We start from the raw sequence: 5,291 nt of genomic DNA on the forward strand, positions 1-5,291 counted from the left end.
TCAGTTTGTACTCTTCTTCTCTATTAGTGAAAAACTCTATCCCCTTCTTGCCCCGTGGACATAGGCCACTTGCCGAACCACGTTAAAATTGGTTGTTTATGTTTGTGGCATTGATTTGGTTCGTTTGGCCTTCTCTCGACGTTCGTTTGATTTGATTTCTCATAGCACATTGGTTTGGTTGTTTGGCTTCCGCAGCGCTCAATAAGTGGTATCAGAACTCGGGCTACGCTTGGGCTATTTGGAGGAGTAGGTCGTTTTGGAGGCTCGCCTAGGGCTTCGTTTGGTGATAAAGGTGGGATCTTTTTGGTAAAGACTCTATCTTTTTTGTTTTGGATCTATTCTTCATTTGTTCCGTATTTGTTTTGGTGCTTTGAGAAAGATGGTCGAGAAAGAAGGATTTGTGGAGGGTACTTCCGACGTGAAGACCGTCCAAATTTTGAATATCTACTCTATGAAGATAGATGTGGAGAAGTTTAATAGCACAAACAATTTTAGTCTTTAGAGATGTGAACTCTTGAATGCGCTCAATGCGTAAAATTTAGAAGATACTTTGGAGTTGGATGGGAAACCGGACGATATTGAGGAGAATGTTTGATAAAAGATGAATAGAACGGCGTGTGGTGTGATTAGATCTTGTTTGACTCAAGATTTAAAATATGATGTGATCAATGAGACTTCGGCTAAGAAGATTTGGGAGATCCTAGAGGTCAAATATTTGACCAAGAGTGTAGAGAACCGCTTGCATTTGAAAAGGAGGCTTTATCGCTTCCAATTGAAGAAGGGGACCTCCATTGGTGATCACATGAACCACTACACGAAGCTTCTTACGGATTTGGCAAATGTAGATGTGATGATTGAAGATGAGAACAAGGCATTGTCGTTGTTGAGTGCCTTACCTGATGAGGAATATGAGACCTTCGTTCTTACTCTTATTAATAGGAAGGCATCTCTTTCTTATAGAGAGGTCGCCACTGCACTTGTGAATTATCAGTTTCGAAAGAAGGATAATAAGACTTCAGTTGAGCTGGTAGCGGGGGCATTGGTCGTAAGAGCAAAGAGTCCAAACCGTGGTAGGAGGTCCCAGTCACATCTTGGAATTCGTAGGAATCAGTGTGTCTTTTGTAAATATGATGGAAATTAGAAAGCTGAATGCCCAAAGTTGGTTGATCGAGCCGGGAAGAATAAAAGGAAAGCTATTCAAGCTTCAGAGATGAATGTTGTCAAGGCTAGTGGTAATAATTCAGATTTAGATTCTTCGGGCTACTCGTTATCTGCACTACCGTCAGTTTGTGTTGCCGACTCTACAGAGTGGATGTTGGATCCGGGTACTTCTTACCATATTTTCCCTAAGAGTGATTGGTTCTCCAGCTTTTAGAAGTTGGAAAGAGGGGAGGTCGTACTCATGGGTAACGATCATGAATGTCCTATTGGTGGTATCAGTACTGTTCGGATTAGGATGAGTGACGGAGTGATTCGGGAGTTGGTTGGAGTGAGGTTCGTTCCTCAGTTGAAGAAGAACATCATTTTACTTAGAGTTTTGGAGGCAACAGGCTATAGGGTGATCTTGGTCGATTCACGTTTGAAGGTCACATTGAGGTCCATGATTAGAATGAAGGGTGTCAGGAGGAATAATTTATATTATTTGATTGGGAACATGATGTTTGATAGAGAGCTGATGACTTGTTTGGATTTGGCTAGACTATGGTATTTGTTGAGGCTGGGTTATTTGATTGGTTGGTTATGTCGTGGATGGTTTGTTAAGGAGTGCTTTGACCTACAGATTGAAGTCCTTTGAGCACATTGATATGAGCAAGAAGATCAAGGTGGAGTTTGGTACTTCTATCCATCGATCGAGGGGTCTTTTAGGTGGTGTTCAGTCAGGCATTTGGCGGCCTTCCAAGGAGGCGTTATTGGGAGGTAATCGGTATTTGGTTTTCGCAGTTGGGGATTGTTCTAGGCATTAGTGGGTTGTAACCAGGTCCCGGTAGTGTAAAGTCCTAGAAGTCAATAACAATTGGAAGAAGTGTATTGACAGAAAGGTAACCCGTCGTTCTAGCTTTGGTAGGGTTTCTTTCTTGCATTTGTGTCGAGCTCATAGAAGTTTGAGACACTTCATTGAGGTAGAGACATTGGGGCGACGAGATGAGATGACAGTTTTTATAGGTCGTTTCTTACTGGAGGGGGATCGTTGATGGTTGTCGAGCATTGGTTTTGGTTTTGGAGCTTCGACATATTTAGGTTATCTTGGTCACAGGTTACTGACTGCTGCATGTGGATATTTTGGATCTGGTGGAGTTGCTTCAGATTTTGGGTTTCGTCAGATATTTGGTTGTCCAACATTTGGTCACATCGAGGATGTGAGATTTGATCCGATTGCACGTTTGGGATTCAGAGGTTCGTTTGATTATCAGTTATGAGCTTCTAATTTTGTTCTGAGCATGTATGTCAAGTTTGACTTTCGACAAATGGAGAGTGTTGATCAGATCATTGGGATATCACAGCGGGTGAAGGGTGATGCTACTTCACATTGGGTGGAGATTACTCCACATACTCCAGATCATACTGCATCGTTTGGGATTCTAGCTAAGGTGACACAGTTTGAAGATCATTTGGATTTTGATGCAGATGATGAGTTGGTTTTGGATTCGAGTGCAGCTGGTGGACCTGTTTTGGATACGACTATTGATTCACCTCAAGTGGAGGTGTTTGATTTGTTTCAGTTTGGGACCATTGGGAGCGCTATCAGTTACAGATCCGTTGGTGATATTAGTGAAGAGTTGTAAACTTTTCTATTTGATTGATGACCTTTGGAGGCCGTTTGGGTGAACTACGTGAAGGCTTGATTCCTTGGGCAAGAGGATACGTATGCAGTAATTTATGATGCAGCCGGTTTGGTGAGTTGATACCGACATTTGGAGTTTGTTCGCATTCTCGTTTGGGTTCTCGACTTGTTGTGGATTGTGTCCGTTGTCATGGATTTGTTCCACTTCATACTGGATGCAACAAGTGAGACGTTTGATTGGTATTGGAGTCGGCTCAGTTTTGGAAAAACTTCGCCGAGGTGGAGAATTATTGGATAGCAGGTTCCTAATATGTTTTCTAATTTGTTTTGGTAACATGTTATCGGGATTCCTAATCTGTTTTGGTAACATGATTCCAAATCTGTTTTGGTAACAGGTTATTAGGATTTCTAATCTGTTTTGTTTTTTGTTTTAGAATTCCTACAATGTTTATGATTTTAGGATTTCTATATATATGGAACAATTGGAAGAGAGAATTGAGAAAAAAATTAGGGATATTTAGAGCACAGAAAAGAGATATTTTCTGAGCTATTGGTTAGAGTTTTTTTTGAGAGAATTAGAGATTTGTTTGTGAGATTAATTGGTGAGTTTGAGTGATTTGTAATCTTAGTTTGTACTCTTCTTCTCTATTAGTGAAAAACACTATCCCCTTCTTGCCCCGTGGACGTAGGTAACTTGCCGAACCACGTTAAAATTGGTGTCTATGTTTGTGGCATTGATTTGGTTCGTTTGGTATTCTCTCGACGTTCGTTTGATTTGATTTCTCGTAGCACGTTGGTTTGGTTGTTTAGCTTCCGCAGCGCTCAACAGTGCCTTGACTATCATTATAGGTAGAATTATCATCATGGGTAGAATATAAAAATGTTAGTTAAACAATTGACTATATTTTTCCTGCCGAGCCCAGGGTGCTAGCTAAAGTTCCTTTGTCAAAAAAAAAATTTACTTATAATCAAGCCACGCATCTGTGTATTGTCTCCAATTCTTATGCTATTCTACTTTTTTTTGGCAATTTAACAACCATACGCAAAGGATCTAACCAAATGGACTCGGATCTACGATCTTTTTTCCTCTGTTGAAAAGAAAGCGAGTGCGAAAATAGGAAGACTAAAAGCTGTATGCCAATTGCAAAGTGGGATTGGTAAATTATCACACCACGGTCAATAAATACTAATCAACCAATCATATACATTGAGGATAACTCCATTTTATCAACATGACCACATGTAATTTTTAAAAAAAATAAATTCCTATGGAATCTTATAAATTGCTAAGAGATATATATTGTCTAAAGAGATTCTATTCTTAGTAGCATTACTTAACAGGCAACAGATCCATCCCCTTCAACATTTGTCTCGATTTAGACAACAAACACCGGAAAAAGAAAGAGCTGCATAAATCCAATGGATATGGACCAAGCAACTTTAGAATATGGATTTCATCCTGGGATTTGAAATTCATATGTGTTTTGTTATTGGTTGGGATTTCTAAAATGTTGTTTGTTTCGTTAATATTTTAGGATTTGGAATACTACAATTTGTAATACTTTGTTTGCTTCAAGCTCAAATTGTAGCATTACCAAATACCAAAATTTTGTAATAGGATGAATATGCTATTTTGGTAAGTTTACCTCCCACAAAAAGACAAGATTGGGATTTGTCAAATCCTCTCCAATTGAGAGGTAAGCACACACATTTATGAGATTTGTTAAAATCCTCTTCAATTGAGAGGATTTGACAAATTCTAAAAATTGGGCACTTTTTACACTTTTTGGATTCAATATTCTAAAATTTTCTTAAAACAAACACCATATATGAAATCCCAAAATACAAAAAACTCACTTTTTGATCCCAAAACTTGTAATCCATACCAAATGCTAAAATTTTTGGTGAAATAAACACCCCCTAATTAGAATATATATTTTTTATATGATAATAGGTACAACTTCCATAAGAACTTGATCTCTAGATGAAGAAATGGTTGGAGCCATCAAAATGGAAATATTAGTTTAAGACCATCATTAACCTAACTTTAGATGCGCTGACTGGATGACTATTTTCCAGCTTCGCAGAAACTTGACTACAATTGCCGTGGTCATTTGCAAAAACAACTAAACTTACACTTGAAGCTGGTTGATTCGTTACGATGGTTTTTTTATTTATTGCAACATAAACAGTAATCACTTTGGCAAAAACAACCTGAAACCAAGCAGATTCCGCATCATTTCTTGAGAAAATGACTTAAGCAAGGCTAACGGAGATCACATCATCAGAATAATAAAATCTATAGGTATAAGAAAATGCAAGTCTTCAGCGGTGTTTGCAGGTGAAAGTCCAATATTTTCTCATTGTATAACTGGAAACGCGCATGCGTATCTGCGAAATTATTTACAGTTTCCATCAAGCCAAGCCAACAAGTAAACAATAAAAGATGAGCATTATAAAACCACATAATCAATAACAGATTAAGAAATCGAATACAACGCAGAGATAA

This window comes from Asparagus officinalis, chromosome 3, assembly GCF_001876935.1.
Source record: "Asparagus officinalis chromosome 3, Aspof.V1, whole genome shotgun sequence".
Taxonomy (NCBI): Eukaryota; Viridiplantae; Streptophyta; class Magnoliopsida; order Asparagales; family Asparagaceae; genus Asparagus; species Asparagus officinalis.